General features: G+C 37.0%; 2 pseudogenes; both read right to left on the reverse strand.

Moving 5' to 3' along the window:
- Positions 1-433: 433 nt before the first annotated feature.
- LOC113295182 lies at positions 434-3,122 on the reverse strand (annotated as a pseudogene).
- A 1,864-nt stretch (positions 3,123-4,986) lies between these two features.
- Positions 4,987-5,648, reverse strand: LOC113295183 (annotated as a pseudogene).
- Between the last annotated feature and the right edge of the window lie 11,255 nt (positions 5,649-16,903).

Consider the following 16,903-nt stretch of genomic DNA (forward strand, 5'->3'; position numbering starts at 1 on the left):
ATTGTACCTTTGTCTCTCCAGCCACAGCCGCTACCAAGTGTGTACACTTCAACATGACCTTTACGAGTGTTGCGACGATAATAGATTCTAGCAATCTTGTACTCATTGGAAGACCTAGCATACCCAAATCCACATGATATGCCACCAAAGTTGAGCACTTTTTCGCCTATATCCCTGGGAGGACGAGCCTCTGGTTCCACCACTAGTTCAGGAAGATAAACATATTCTCTAGTAATGGGATTAAAAATATAGATGGGATCTATAACTCGGTGGCATATAAACACGCAAATCAAACCATTGCATGAGCCAACAAAGTGATCAAATATTTTATTGCGTATAGGAGGATGATTGATCTTTTTTAGATTTTCCTTGTAAGAGTATTTCTCCTTGGCGCTAATCCTATCGTTAAGATGTCTCCAGTGGTAGAGCAATGTTGGGGCATCATAATTTTCACTTTGACTAGCAAAAAAGAGGCTTGGTACCACCTTAGCGGCAATATTACTGCCCTTATCGTACAAATTGTTAATTTGGTGACCAAGGTGCATATTAGCAAAGTAATTTCCACTTTGATGTACAAGAGTTGGCCACTTTTTACATACCAGCTTGCAATTTAAAACAGACTCCGTTGGAACTCTAGAAAGAATATTTAGTAAAGCATCCGAGGGGAGAGACTCCATATCCTAGAAAAAAATAATAATATTAAAAAGAAAAGATTAGAAAAGAAATCAATAAAAGGTTTTTGAATCTTAAATCATTAAATGACTCTATTTTTAATCTTAACATATTAAGATAGTTATATTCCATAGTCTATTATTTTTGGTGTAGGTTTTAGTTTGATTGTATTATGTAAGATTGATTATGATTTACATAGATGCACAGAACAAATTTGAGAGACATACGTGTACAATATATTTTTCTTTTCGGTTAGGCTTGGCGATAAAATTACAAATCAGACCTAGTTAGGTCGGACGTTTAGTTAATTAGGACCGAATTGATCTAGTTTATCTTATCAGATCTTCAACTACTATATATCAGTAGTACTGGTAAATTAGGGGGGTGGGGTGGATCACATCAAAAACCGGTACAACTGAGTAATGGTGGTGATAACGTGCTCAATTTTATTTCCAAAATATTTGTAGTGATTTTTTTATGAAAACTTATGGATCTAATAACACAGAATGAATTCATAACTAAAATCAAAAAACAAGAACATACCTTCAATTGTATTGTATTATGTAAGATTGATGATGATTTACTTGGATCTCTTAATTGAATCTTCTATCAAGCCACAGCCTTTCAATTCATTCTATGGACATATATTTATGCACCTTATCTTTCCTTTTCTTAACCAGTAAACAGAGTTTGGAAAGAGGGGTTTGAGATTCCTTAGATAGTTCCATTAATTTGTGATCAACGGTTCAAGGAAAGAGGGGTTATATTATGAACGGCCATAGATTTTGATTTCTAAATCACTAATTAGTGATTAGTGATTAGGGTTTAACCCTAAACAGCAGCTACGCACGTGCAACTGCACTGACATTGCCACTCTGGTTTGTATTTTCGGTATCCTAATCTGTACATACAATGGGATCTTTGTCACGATCATCAAAGTCTCAGTTTCTTTCTCTCTCTCAGTTTCTTTCTCTTGATTTGTTTACATCAAGTTAAAAAGCCTCCATTATCAGCCCATAATTATTGTTTCTTTGCTGTATTTGATTTCATCAAAATTATATCTTAGACATTCCGACTAATCAATTAGGAATTTTGTTTTTCAAGATTGTCAGGCGAATTCAATGTCGTCTCCAGTATCCTCTTACTCAAAGACCAAGCTGTAGCACATCGATCCAATGGAGAGAGTTTCTCTCCTGCACAAAGGGCATCAAAAGATCTGTCTTGGAACCCTTTAACCGCCCAGGAGGATGCCAGAGTAAGCTTCGAAGATACCACACCTCAGTCCATCTGAGCACAAACCTCAGAGGCTCATCGGAATTGCATAGGCAAGGTACTTCTCAAAGTGCTCAAATATTGCAAGACGAATCTCCAAAGCATGAAAATATAGTGGGCTTCACAGATCGATGAAGAACACCCGTTGCCAAGTCACTGAGACGTGATCCCAACACAGAACGGTAAGATCTTGTCATCCAAAGCACAGCAAATATCACCTACAACCCCAACAGATATTGAGCAAACCTGGTACTCCTCAAAATTCTGCAAACCCCGTCTCCAAATACTTGCAGAATTCTGGCATGTACTTGCCAAATTCGGAACCAGTAGCATAAGCCAATACCATGATAGCAAGCATCGCTTCTTCATGTACTGTAGAGCTGTGGCAACCAAACACTTAAGAGGAATAACATCATAATTTGATCTGCTGCCTGAAGAATAACAGTCTTGCTCTCATCTGAAGCACACCATCACCTGAAGAACACCGAAGAGCAGAGCTTGTAAGTCTCCCTGCTTTTATTTATCATCTGATGATAGGATCTGAAGATTCATAGTCTAGGACAACCTGGTCATAATGACAGGTAAGAGCTGAGAAATGACGTTTGTTGACTCCGCAATATTGGAATACCTAAGAACCTCATTGAGGGTCTTCATATGCAGAAGATATGAGCCTGGAATCACTGGCTTCAGTTCTCTCTGTGGCAGCAAGCAGGGAAGATATTGTGCTAGGGAGATGAGGTGAGAGGAGAGAGAAACTTGTACCAGCATCCTCATATTTTGAGGCAAGGAAGTAAATTCCCCACAGACCTTCACTGCAACATTTGGAACTTTAATGCTCTTTAGCAACACACCCGTGATGTGACGAAGATTCACAGGAGTGATCACAGAAAAACCAAGGGCAGGTGAATGCAATGTCTCAAACATCCTACTTAAAGACCACGCCGTATACTTTACATAGCCGTTCTCATCCTTCATTGAATGAAGCAACAACTCCAAACCAGCATTTACTAATGGAGAGTGTTTGTCTCCTGCACAAAGCGCATGACAAGGGGCACTACCGAATCTCCTGCAGTGCTTGCGACAAACCCAAGGCATGTCCCACCACAGACAGACAGATTCCAAACAATAATGTCTCTTACAACATAAGAACCAGAGAGGGCAAGTACTTGAATCACCCATTAAGATAATAGAACATGTTGAATCATTCCTTGTACCCAAGGTGCTGTTTTTTTTGAGCTGATCATCTTTCGGCTCCAAGACACTCTCCTAAAAACTCGGCATAAAACACTCTTTCCCTTGAACTATAACTTTGGACCCAGTGTATCAGCTAGATCATCCAACACCCATACAACAACTTTAGAAACACTTTCATCCCTGAAAGGCAAAGGAAAAATATAATCGCAGTAGGATACTCCTGCACTCACCGAAATACAACAGACCAAATGAGATTATGTAGAACAGAAACTGGGAAGCATAACATAACATACCTAGATAAGCATAACATACCTCATCTTATCACTGAACACGAACTCAATAAATTCCAAAATACGCATGTGGCAACATCAGATCTTCCTATGAACACTATAACCCTTCACCCCCGGAGGATACCAGAGTAAGCTTCAAAGATATCCTCAGTTGACTCCCATAATCCATCATCTCATTATCATCATTGTCTATATTAGCACAAACTTCAGAAGCTTCCTAACACATTCTTCAGTATCTAATGAATTATTATGAATAATACCAGCTAACCCGGTAGATTCGGCTCTTGAAATTGATAGAAGTTTCCTGCTACAGCTGTCCGTACAGTTGAGTCTGGTGATTGAGCCACCAACGAAACTATGTAATCTCCACCACAGGTTTTATCTTCTGAAAACTACAAAACCAAGCGCACAACGAAAAAGACCAACAACAGTTTCATAGATCTGAATTATCATAAACCCCTAAAACCCTAATAATAATGTTAAGTTTATATATTCAAGATTTGGATTTCCTTCTTTCAGTTATATATACAATAACAATTCCGCATATATAACAAACATGCAATGAGTGCAACGAAAAAGAAGCAATTTCTGCATTCCGGAGATGTTAGAACAATGCTATATTCAACGACCATGGCAAACATGTATCAAATTGCCAAAAAAACGCCATACCTACATACCTTGTAAAGGTGGGAAGAAAATGACTACTGGGAGTAAACAGAAAGCAGAGGGATATGAATGTCGCTATCGTCACCATCCTTTTATGCTACCACCACGCCAACATGGTGTTGGTATGGAGGCACTTCCACTTCAGCAACTTCCGTGGCTAGGTCAACTACCACTCCACCAATCCAGTACTTGTGCCTGGGGAACAGACTGTTGAAGACCAAGCTGATATGCTGTTACATTCAGATCCTTCTCGCTCAACCAGTGCATCAGCTTCCTCAATGTAGGTTGTCCCTGAGAACCCACCTGTCTCGCAAGGTCCACACAATATCTCTGTGCTTAAAACCTTGGTGGGACTGGCTCTGCCATAGAAAATACTCAAATAGGGGTAGTTCCAAGTTCGGAAAAGTGTTGATGTAATCAATCCTCCAACTAGTGTGTTCCATCACCTTGTTTAGTTTCAGGCACACAAGACAAGCTGCCGTTGCTGTGGAGGTTGCAATTGCAGGCAAGATTCTCCCAGCGATAAACTTAGCTTCGACTTGTCAACTTCAGGATTGTCGCATGTTAGCCAATCCAGCTATCAAGTCCATATGGTAATTTGTGACATCATCCTGCATAAAAATCAAGAGACATTTAACTAAAAGGTTCACTAAATTAAAGCAACAAAAGAAAAATTAAAATCATTTCATGTTAAGCTGACAAAGGTCAGTCTATTCCTGCTCAAGCAATAGACGGAAGTGGGCACCACCAGATCACTAAGGGTCAATAGACTCGTTAAATAAGAGCTATCCAAAATCACTTCATTGCAGATCTCTGGTCCAAAATCCTAAAGTATATCGTAAGAAGAAGGAGCATCATTCCGCTGGTTAACTTGCAATAATATAGACATACCTTTTCAAATTGTATTGGACAAGTAGGAGTTAACTTCTGTTGGTTTCTTCTCGAGTAAGCCCTCGAACTCAGAGCGAGCACACACCAAGCAGTGATCAACGTTGTGTGGGACTGAGTGAAGACTGCACATTGGTGCCCGCTTTTCTTGACGCACCATAGTTCTCCGTCAAAAGAGGAATAACCATCTCAGCGTTGCATTTAGCTCCTAATGTTCCAGACTCCAGAAGCGGTTTCTGGATATACGAGCACTTCCGGTTCATGTATATCCTAATGTGGACGCTTCTAGTGCACTCAAAACAGCATTCAGATTCTCCCAATATGCATCATAGAACACACTATCTGTTTCAGGGGACGCGCGATTTGCGGAGCTTCAATGTGCAAGTGTGGATTTATCGACGCGCTGCAGAGGCAGCAACTTTAGACTTAGCCTGGCCGCCGTTCCAATCCCTGAAAAGAAACTGTCTGCTACGATTACCCTTCTCAATGACATCCTCATCAGTAGTCGTTAGCTTCCCTTGGTTATTGCAAGAAACTCCCATCGTTAGCTTCACGGCCAAGAGCACCAGATCCAATCATAAACACTTTAAATTCCTCAGATTTCTTCTGAAACTTGGATCCGAACATTGCTATCTGGGCATCGTACCGGCTATTCACTGGTTCAAATTGTTAGGATCCTATGGCTCAGCAGGAGCCAGGAAGAGATCCAACAGAGTCAAAGTAAAAGAACTGTTTCAAAGTACCAAGTAAAACATAGATTAGAATACAAACAACAATATAACTAAAGGTTCAGTTGCAACAATATAACCAAGAAAAACATACATTAGAACTCCTCCCCACAATACATCAATCTCGGCGAAAAGAAGACAAGTCCCACGGCTTCATTGTCCCTTCATCATGAAGAGTTACGGATTTGAAGACAATTCCCACGGCTTCACAATCCCTTCATCATGAAGAGTTACGGATTTGACACCAGCCAGAATAAGATTCTTTGCTGCAAACAAAAATCACACATGATAAGGCTGAGAATAAAAGATGACGATCAATAAGCATAAATGGACCTTTAGAACACACACTAATAGCTATGTGCAGTGTTAAACTGAACAATTTAGTTTCACATAAGAACATTCAGTGATTACATAAGCTGTAGAAGACCTTGAATTTGGAAGTTTGCACATTGTTACAAGTAATAATGTAAGAACCAGAACATTCATTTATGCAAAACAAATTCAATGACAAAATGAGCTGAACAAGCTCAAGGAAACAAGATTAAAAGAAGAAAATCAGATCAAACTAAGTACAACAAAAACCTCATCTTCTCATAATAAAATTCAATTATAAACATTTAAAAAACTAAAATCTACAAATTTCAACTCTAACTTAGAACAAAAGAGAGAAACATATACCAATTTCTGCACCCAATCCATTCATCCCAGAGATAAGCACATCCGCCCCAAACAGCCGACTATGAAGATCCTCATCAATATCACCTGAACTTCTGTATCCAGAATAGTCATCACAATATCTCCACTACTACCAGTATTAAAAAGTTCCCGCTACTGCTGTTGATTTCTCAGTAACTAATGAGATCATACAATCGATCCTCAACTTCTTAAGTTGCAATTCAACCGTGTTGATTTTGGTATTGGTATTGGTTTGTCGCTCATTTTAGGAAGCAAATCTGGGATTGAATTGTTTTGTATTGGTGGTGGTTTAGGGTTTTCAAGAGTGAAAATGGGGCAATTGAATTCTGCAGGGGTATCGCCTCGACTTTGCCGAGAAACAAGTGGTAAGTTTGGACATGGTGGGGCATGGGTCCATGACCATTTTTTTTTATTTTTAAATGAACCGTTTTTTTTGGTGACTACTCAAAAATGGTGGGGATTACTCTCCATTTTTTTGGGTGGATATTAGAAATACCCTTATCTAAGTTTTTTTTAATACCAAACTTATCCTCGGTAATTAAATTAGTTAGTATAATGATTAGTTAGTGATCAGTGAGGTTAGATTAATTAGTTGGTTTTTTTTTTTTTTTTTTTAAGATGATTGATTTGGAAACGAGGGTTTTGGGTACTTAGGTATATTTCAAATTTACTTAATCTTGTTTGAATTGGCATACACTTTCGAAAAATGAAAATTTTATAAACTGATTTCGGCTACGAAATCTGAAGAACAGGTAGCCGAACTCTTCTGCTAGTGTAGTTCGGCTAATGCTTTTGAAGACACAGATACCCGAACTCATCTTTAATGGAGTTTTTGCTTTCAGAGAAAAGTTTGGTTATGAAAAAAATTGCGAGGTAACCGAACTAAAAGTTCGGCTAGGAAATTTTTTGCGACGTAACCGAACTTAAAGATCGGCTAGGAAATTTTTTTTTGCGACGTAATCGAACCAGAAGTTCGGTTAGGAAAAAAAAACTGCGACGTAACCGAACTTTTTTCTGAAAGCAAAAACTCCATTAAAACTAAGTTCGACAACCTGCACCTAGAAACTTTTTTTTTCTTCGAAATAGCTGAACTTTCCTTCATGTTCTTCGTTTCCATCAGGTTCGGCTAGTTCGACCAAAAATTTCCCAAAATTCCTAACCGAAGTTCTCTCTGCGACTTCCATTTTCAACTCATTTTACGATTACTTCTCATTTTTTCAACCAAAAACGAATGAAAAATAATGAGTTTGTTATAATTTTGATTTTGTTAATGATTTAAATTAAGCTATATATAGAGGTGGCGGCGGTGGTGGTTTGAGGTGGTCGGTGGTGCTGGTAGCGAAGGTGGTAGGTGGTGGCCGGTGGTGGTGAGCGGCGGTGGTGATGGGAGGAGGTGGTTATATATATATATAGGTGGTTATTAGGTTGGTTTTAAATTGAATTAGGTTAAGGATAGGTTAGTCAATTCTACACTTTAGGATACCCCTTATAACTATAGGATAGATGTTCCAATCACAAAGTAGTCCCCCACCATTTTTGGGTAGTCTCCAAAAAAACGGTTTTTTTTTTTTATGGAGGGGGTAAGATTTTGTTAAACGGATAACAATTGGGCTGCAGAAACGGTCAGATATAAATTACAAGCCCAATAATTGGATCCCAATTATCAATTCCAAAGTTAACTGGAATGGAATACAACGTTCCAGTTAAAAATCAAATCAGTGAAACTAAGGGCCTGTTTGGTACAGTTTTGAAAAACAGTTTTGAAAAACAGTTTTCCACTGTTTTAAAAACATACCCTTTTTTCCTTGTTTTCATTTTCTAAAAATTGTTTGGTAAACTGTTTTTGAAAACAAGGAAAACCAACTAAATCGGATCAAATGTAAAGATTCGTCTAAGAGATAGTGATATTAGCCATGACTCACTTGCAGTCATTCCCCATCTCTTACTTTGTTCTGAAAAGAAGAAAAGAATAAAGAAAAGAAAAAAAGAGAAAACACAGAAAACAATAATTTGTTGTTTTCATTTTTTTGTTTTTAAAAACAGAAAACAGATAGAAAACATTTTCTGAAAATGTTCTTACCAAACGCGTTTTCTCCTGTTTTCTGTTTTCTCTGTTTTTAAAAACAGAAAACTGTTTTTGAAAACTATACTAAACGGGACCTAATATTTTAGAACCAGGAATGCAGCTCCCCACGTTGAAAAATTAGCCTATTGATTTCGATTATTAACATATCCTTGTCTGTACCCTTTTTCTTCGCCTCATATTCATGTCATTCCATACCACCCAACTAACTGCAAACGGAGTAATGTACAAGACCTTTTATGCTAGCTTTTTACATGAGCCAGTGTGCCATTATAGAATTTGGTCTTTGAAAGTTTTTGTGCACCCAATCAGTATCCAAAGATGTTAAAAGCTTCTCCCATATGCTTCTGATGAAAGGGCATTGCAACAAGATGTGATTCACTTCTTCTTCTTCAGCATTGGAAAAACAACATTTTAATTCCTGCATTTCACAAACTCTCCTATCTAGGTTGTCTATTGTTGGGATGGCATTTTGAATTGCTAGTCATACTAACAACTGAGCTTTTAAGAAACCCAGTTAAAAAGTTCCAACATCTTGATAATCCATCAAGTTCTGGAACAAGTGCAGAATTGAAAAACAAGCATAAGTAAAAATATGCATATTCACTACATTCATTTGGCGTTAGGAAAACCTAGTTAAGAAGTTGTTTTTCGACTTCTATAAGTAAAAAATATAAAAATATCAATGGTGATCTTGCGTATATAATTACGCAATGACTTCAGAAAGACTAGCAAAAATAAAACATCAAAAGTTATTTTGCATGGCATTTTCTAGAGCTATCCCCAAAAGAATTTGGGGCTACTTATTTACATTCATCCAATGAAAGTATCTATGGGATGTCCTAATGATACATAAAAATACCTACATACCCTTTTACTAATCAAAGTATAAAAGCTCAACCTAATCAAATATCACTTTAACTCTTCTTCTTCTTCTCTTCTTCTTGACTACCGGATGAGGCAGAGGAAAAAAATTTCTCTCGTTTAACTCTATTTCAATTAATAGTCGCTGAATCAAATCATCATCGATTCTTCTATATGAGGATGACTAAATCTAATGAACCTCATCGAGCTCGAGTAAAACAAATTCGACGTGAAACTCCTAATCCAAAGGTTGGACACATATCAAAATCCAAAGAGGTTGTTAATGAAAATGTTGAAGAAAGCAAAGAACACAAAGAACGCGAAGAACATGAACTCGTTGATGTAGGTTCTGGTGGTGATTCTGATATTCAAACTATCCTGGAACTTCAAATGGCCCCAATTAGGTAAGATTCTACCATATTTTGGGTTTATGTTGCTTCAATTTGATGGACCTGAAAACACGGGGGTCTAACAACACCACCCAATAATTCGTTCGAAAAACTGTGTGTACTAACTCCAATATAATTCAGAGACCACCAACTTATAAAGCGATCTCAATCAAGAAAGATATCAAAGAGTTATATCTCTTTCTCTATTCAATCAGTAAATCAACAAATGGAAATCTGTGAAACTGATTGAAACGAGAATAACTTGGACGGTACCATATACCAATGTGCAAGTGTCAATCGAGTTCTTATCCAACAAACAAGGTCGGATTTATCAACTGACTGAACTACGCACAACCTGTGATATTTCAATTATACAAACAAATATAATGCGGAGAAGAAATAACACAAACACTAGAAATTTTGTTAACGACGAAACCGCAAATGCATGCAGGAAAAACCCGGGACCTTGTCTAGCTTTGAACACCACATTGTATTAAGCCGCTACGGACTCTAGCCTACTAAAAGTTAACTTCGGACTGGAATGTAATTGATCCTTAACCAAGTCTCACACCGATTAATGTACAGTCGTGTTCCTTACGCCTCTGAATCCCAACATGACTCTACGCACTTGATTCCCTTAGATGATCCCACCCACGCCGAAGAGTTGCTACGACCCAAAGTCGAAGACTTATAAATAAATTTGTCTCCCACAAATATCTTTATCCTTTATTCTTTTTTATTTTTGTCTTTTGATAAATCAAGGTGAACAGGAAACTCAACTAATACCACTGACTTATGCTCCCGAAGAACAACCTAGAAATATCATTCACCTCACAATAACCCAACTGACTAACAGAAAATTTTATCGTGGAATCACAAGAGTCTGAGACGAGGAACTGTTGCGATTACTTTTTATATCTTACATATCAGAGATAATTCTCGAGTAATTATTAGAGAAGATAAAACTCAATACGATAGAACAAGTAAGATCAGAATACGCAGCTAAAGAGAAAGTATTGGATCTGGCTTCACGAATCCCAAATGAAGCCTTCAAGTCGTTAACCTAATAGAGGTTTTGGAAAACCCTAGTGAAAAAGCGGGGGTCTAACAACCTCACCCAGTATTTCGATTAGCAATCTGTATGGACTAACTCCAATATACTTTTTAGATAATCAACTAGACAGCCAGATTCAATCTAGATAAAAGTATATCAAAGAGTTAATATCTCAGTCTCTCAATTTGATCTATACTCAAGCAAATGGAAATATGCGAGTCTTTATCAAATACTTGAGAGATAAACTTGGATGGTACCAAAGACCAATATCCAAGTGTCAATCAATTTAAATCAACAACCAAAGGTTGGATATTCTAATTGATTGATCTTAACGCACAACCTGTGATATTTCAATTATATAACAAAATATAATGCGGAATAGAAATAACACAGACACCAGAAATTTTGTTAACGAGGAAACCGCAAATGCAAAAAAAACCCGGGACCTAGTCCAGATTGAACACCACACTGTATTAAGCCGCTACAGACACTAGCATACTACAAACTAACTTCGGTCTGGACTCTAGTTGAAGTCTAATCAATATCACACTGATTCAAGGTACAGTCCGCTCCTTACGTCTTTGATCCTACTACGCACTTGATTCCCTTAGCTGATCTCACCCACAACCAGGAGTTGCTACGACCCAAAGTCGAAGACCTTAATAAACAAATCTGTATCACACAGAAACGTCTACGATGATAGATAATGTTGTCTCCCACAGATAAACCTAAGAGTTTTGTTTCGTCTTTTGATAAAATCAAGGTGAACAGAAACCAATTGATAAACCGGACTTATATTCCCGAAGAACAACCTAGAATTATCAATAACCTCACAATAATCTAAATTGTATGGTAACAAAACTAGATTTGTGGAATCACAAACGATGACACGAAGATGTTTGTGATTTATTTTTATCTTGCCCTATCGGAGATATAATCTCGAGTCAATTATTCAATTGAACTCGTACGATAGAAAATGGCAAGGTCAGATCGCTCAACTACAAGAGAAGTAGTTTCGTCTGGCATCACAATCCCAATGAAGTCTTTCAGTCGTTAACCTACAGGGTCTCGAGAAGAAACCTAAGGTTAAAGTAGAATCGACTCTAGCAAAACCAACTAGTATCACACAAGAGGTGGTAGGGATTAGTTTTTCCAGATGCTAGATGTCTCCTTTATATAGTTTTCAAATCAGGGTTTGCAATCCAAGTTACCTTGGTAACAAAGCATTCAATATTCATCGTCAGATGAAAAACCTGATTTAACCAAGATAATATCTTTCAACCGTTAGATCGAAACTTAGATTGTCACACAAAAATAATGAAATGTATTTCATTTAGGTTTGAGTAACCGTACCTAAACGTGTACACTTAGTTGGTTCACAAATAGTTAACCAATGGTTAGCCATACGAGCACTCCCATATTAACCATATTCATCTTCTTCACATAACTAGTTCAAATGACTCATAAGAACTAGTTGAAGAGTTGTTCAATTGCTTAGATCTTTATGAATAGACACAATTGAAACAAAATCGGTTTGATTCACTTGAATCAATTCATGAACAATATAGCCACGGTTTGCAAAGATTGCATTCCTTATTGATTTATTGTTTAAGTTCATGAACTTCCGATTTGAGAAATATAACCAGCTTGGGTACGCGTACGGGTACTTGTACCATAGCTACCGGATTTGAGTTTAGAAACTCAGCAAGAATTTTCGGTTTGAAAACTTCCGTGTGTACGCGTACGGGTATGCGTACCTAAGGTGACTGGTTTAACAGTTTGCAAACTTACAAACTAAGCAGAAATTTTCGATTCGAAAACATCCGCTGGTACGCGTACCCAACCTGTCTCCTTCGCCAATACCTTATACACACACTTGGTTTCCGACACATGAATTTATACATTAATGTGCGAACACACTATATATGCTTATATCCATAGTTGGTTACGTAATCTCAACTCTACATTTCAATCATTGAAACATTCTTCTATAATGTTATAACGGTCGTTATTCACAACTATCGTCATCAAAGCTATTTTCAAGATTGAAACGTCATCATGACTTTCGTCACGGGTTAAGATAAAAAGTGGTTAAAGCGAAAGCTTACCAACACATATTTCGAGAAAAAGATAGGCGAGTAAACTCGGCTCGAAATAGCAAATGTGTATGTATGAAAACTATCATACTTATACGACTTTGTCTCAAGAGTAGGAGATAAAGTAGACTTTTGAGTGATAGATAAGTTCAAGTCTTCACATACCTTTTAGTCGGATGAAGTTCCACTGGTTCCTTGAGTAGTTCTTCGTCTTCGTAAGATGATCGCCATGGAGTCTGGAGCTCAATTACATTAAACTGTCCTAAACCGAGACATAGCTATAAGTAGTCTAGAAATCAAAACATATAGTTTTGACAACTAAACTTGACAAACATGCTTGAGATAGCAACGTATGCGAGTTCGACCGAGCAATGATCTAAAAATCTCCCCTTTGTCAATTTTAGTGGCAAAACTATCAATACATATGGATTACAAAATAAATAAAACTTTGTAGCTTCTCGTCCACATGCTTGATCTCCTTGGTGCTTCAATATTACTCGAAAACTTTGTCTTTTCCAAGTACTCCCATGATTCCATAGATGTTCAATTCAACATCATGGTTGTTGAAGATCCGTAGTCATAACAATGAGAAAACAAAAGCTCTCGATCATTGTTATACATTGTCATAGTATTATTACACAGTATCAAAGTTCTTATATCACAACTTCGACAATAATACTATGGTAATATGTATCACTCCCCCTTAGTAAATACTTTCATCTCAACATGAAAACCACTCCCCCTTACATAATGATCCGTAAAACACGTAAACCATATGTATTTTTAGTGTGAACTACATATTAATTCTCCCCCTTTTTATCAATAAAATTGGAAAAGGTACGAAAACGGGATCCTAATGAAATTTCCACGGAGATGCTTCAAGACCAAAGAAAAGCACATATCAACTTGTTTAGACGCAATCATAAAGCCGAAGCTAAATGCATTCATCAAGGAGTTTATAAAGATACAAGATAACCCCTAAAATATTCCACATCCGCACTCCCCATAAAGATATGGAAATTAAGCGCAAGTTCAAAAGAACTCTCCCCCATTTGATGTCATTCCCGAAAGAACAACAAGAGCGACCTTACTTTTACAAGAAAATAAGGATTTCTTTGGACCCTAAAAACCATAAGGAAATGATTTTGTATCCAAAATTAAAATTCTCAATCAAAATAATCACAAGAGAACCCATGATTAATTTAATCGGAATACACAACCAAGTTAATCACAAATGAATCTATGATTTGTTTAGTTGGAAATGCTCACATAAGAAAACTTATGGAGCCGCACAGCATATACATAAAATATGGACCAGGGAAGATCAATACTGCATAATATACAAAGATTCATTCTATCTTCATCACTATTTGCATAACGACATATAATAGACATAATCTTCGTAAACAAAATATTTTAACCTATCTTCCATCAAAGAATTGACATAATAGGCTTAACTTTTGCTTGTCAAAAGTGCATCGATCTTGTATCAATACATGCATATCGACATATGAAAGAGATAACTTTTGACATCGTATGGGACAATAATAGTTCATGGATGCAAACACACATATCCCATAACACATTGCAATATATAAAATCATAAAGATTAATACTGCAAACATCATCTTCCAAATCACTTTAGAATTTAAATAAATAAATCTAAAAACATTGCAAGATGAAAACGTTGGACATAGCTATGTGTACTCACAATAATGGCGATTCCAAACCCTAGTTATCCTTCTTAAACAAAAACAAGAATAAAAATTCTTTTAAGAAGTTTCCTAGAAAAGAAGAAGATCAATTTTCTTTGATGATTTCATACCTTTGAAATGGTCCATCATAAAAAGTATCACTGATATCTTTGATTTTCTTGACCGTAGAAACACCATGTTCATGAGTTAGAACATTAGTTTTTCGGTGAACGATGCGGGCAAGGTGCCTGGCTTTGACACAATCAAGGATGACTTTCTTCTGGTTCCTGATCAGGATGTTTTGATTATCAAGAATCTTTGCTTGTCCATCAATAAGCTGGTTTATCTGCAATTGAAGGTTAGCAAGCTCGTTCTTTACTTCATTCTGAACGAGAATTAAATCCTTGACAGATTCTCCTATCCAAGAGTTATACTCTTTTCTTTCAAGCATCTTTTTCAGGATCATATCTTGAGCTGAATCAATCCTTTGAAATCTTCTTCCATTACAGAGTTCACTTCTTCTTGAGGCTCAGCAGAGGTTCCCATAAAAATAATTTTCTGGGAAGGGGATAAACACATACTAGAAGTATATATATATATATATGTGTTATCAATCAAGAGAGAAACACCTTTAGGTGAAAACCCTAGAGTTTCCTAAAGAAGACTTGGACATTCGTGAGCTCGAATCGGATACCAGAAGATCAAGAAGGACCCAAGTGTAAATACATACTATTTTTCATAATGCCTCTTTCAAACTGGGCTCAATATATAACCAGAGTAGATAGAGCAGAAAAAGATACATTAGATACAGAGAGAATAATAAAAAAAAATCTCAACCTGTAAAACAGACATCAGACTTAGAACATATGGTAATCGACCTAAGACTTGAGCATCTCATAAACAGACATCCTTGTGACTCTCAAGTTAGACACAAGGATGACAATACCTAAAGTTAGGTAGGATGAGATATAATCTCACCATGAGTGTTGAGAGACGATTTGGAAATACCACCTGACAGTCTGACTTTTGTATTTCTTACCTCTTTTGACTGTTTTCAACTCCATAGCAAGTTTTTACTGCCCTTTTTGAGAGTCCATTAAATGGAGATTTTTGATAACTAGTCTAGGACCTCTAGAGATTGGTTCTAGAGGATTTACTGAGATAGGTCTCCACCTTCCAGACTTAGATCTACCAGTTATGTTCTCATAGACATTGGGAAACTGTGTTTTTGTGGTGTAGTTTGTACCATGAGAATAAACACGGTCCCTGTAAAGATTCTGAAATGAGTGATCATTAAAAATATTTTTATGAGAGTTCTGGTTTTCTGTGGGAGTGAAATCCATTGTTGATGCCGTCAGATGATTAACTCGGTTGACGGTAAATAGAAGAAGATTTCGAAGATCGGAGATCTATTTCTTCCTATCAAAACAATGTTTAGCACTATGATTCGTTTTCCCACGGAAGGAACAATTTTGTGAAAGAGAGTTGTTCAAAGGCATCTGTTTCAAACCCATGTCCCGTTTGGAAGCCTGCCGTTTATTTTCTACAAGAGCTTCCTTTGATGAGTTTTTCTTTATGACAGGCAACTCATATTGAGAACCAGCCCGTGATATAGAAGAATTTCTCACTACAGTGTTTTCCTTAGTTAAGGAGATCAACTGTTGTTGGTCAAGGTGAAGAGATGCAGCAATGTTCTCTGTTTCAACACGAAGGTTGTTAAGATTTGATGAATGTGTATCAATTAAACGTTTTTCTCTAATTGTCCCTTCTTTAACAGTATTCTCAAGGATACTAATCTTCTCTTGTTGAAGCATATTTTCCTGAGTGAGTTTTTTAATATTGTTAGAGAAGGACTCAATGATTTCTTAGAGTTCACGTTCTCGTCCAAGAGACTTTTCAAATCCATCTAAGATTTTAGTATGATTGCGAAAGTCAATCGTCTCAATTGGCTTTTCTTTATTTCTGGTGACCTTCCTTTCTACTTCTGACATTCTGTCAATTGTCTCGTTTCCTTCTCGGGATTCGAAAGAATCAACTAAGGAGTTATCCTTTGAGGAGGGATCAAGACATTTGACATAGTTAGAAGTATTGGAAGACATAGACTATGCGTAGATAGGAGATACCACTTTGTCCACATAATCCGATTGCTACAGACATAGACTTTTGAGGTCTTGAACGTGTTTGCCTGCTCTGATACCAATTGAAAAAGCGGGGGTCTAACAACCTCACCCAATATTTCGATTAGCAATCTGTATGGACTAACTCCAATATACTTTCTAGAGAATCAACTAGACAGCCAGATTCAATCTAGATAAAA

This window comes from Papaver somniferum, chromosome 7 (assembly GCF_003573695.1).
Source record: "Papaver somniferum cultivar HN1 chromosome 7, ASM357369v1, whole genome shotgun sequence".
Classification (NCBI taxonomy): domain Eukaryota; kingdom Viridiplantae; phylum Streptophyta; class Magnoliopsida; order Ranunculales; family Papaveraceae; genus Papaver; species Papaver somniferum.